The sequence below is a fragment of the Centroberyx affinis genome, unplaced genomic scaffold (genome assembly GCF_046629955.1).
Source record: "Centroberyx affinis isolate AG114_WGS23_722 - 3 ecotype Tasmania unplaced genomic scaffold, CSIRO-AGI_Caff_v1 ptg003831l_1, whole genome shotgun sequence".
In the NCBI taxonomy this organism is placed as follows: Eukaryota; Metazoa; Chordata; class Actinopteri; order Beryciformes; family Berycidae; genus Centroberyx; species Centroberyx affinis.
The window spans coordinates 106,814-107,500 of record NW_027281686.1 but is presented as its reverse complement, the minus strand read 5'-3'; positions in this window follow the sequence as shown (position 1 = coordinate 107,500).

Genomic DNA, 687 nt, shown 5'->3' with positions numbered 1-687 from the left:
GCCCAATACCAGAGAGGCTGAGAAGCGCGGGCACTGCCTGCGCTCTTCCCCCTCTCTGGTGTTTGAGTTTTCAGCTGCCAGAGACTAAGTCCCCAAGACCAGAGAGGCTGAGAAGCGCGGGCACTGCCTGCGCTGTTCCCCCTCTCTGGTGTTTGAGTTTTCAGCTGCCAGAGACTAAGTCCCCAAGACCAGAGAGGCTGAGAAGCGGGGGCACTGCCTGCGCTGTTCCCCCTCTCTGGTGTTTGAGTTTTCAGCTGCCAGAGACTAAGTCCCCAAGACCAGAGAGGGGGAACAGCGCAGGCACTGCCAGCGCTTCCCAGCCTCTCTGGTGTTTGAGTTTTCAGCTGCCAGAGCCTAAGTCCCCAGGACCAGAGAGGGGGAGAAGGGCAGGCACTGCCAGCGCTTCCCAGCCTCTCTGGTGTTTGAGTTTTCAACTGCCAGAGCCTAAGTCCCCAGGACCAGAGAGGGGGAGAAGCGCAGGCACTGCCAGCGCTTCCCAGCCTCTCTGGTGTTTGAGTTTTCAGCTGCCAGAGACTAAGTCCCCAGGACCAGAGAGGGGGAACAGCGCAGGCACTGCCAGCGCTTCCCAGCCTCTCTGGTGTTTGAGTTTTCATCAGCCAGAGCCTAAGTCCCCAGGACCAGAGAGGGGGAGAAGCGCAGGCACTGCCAGCGCTTCCCAGCCTCTCT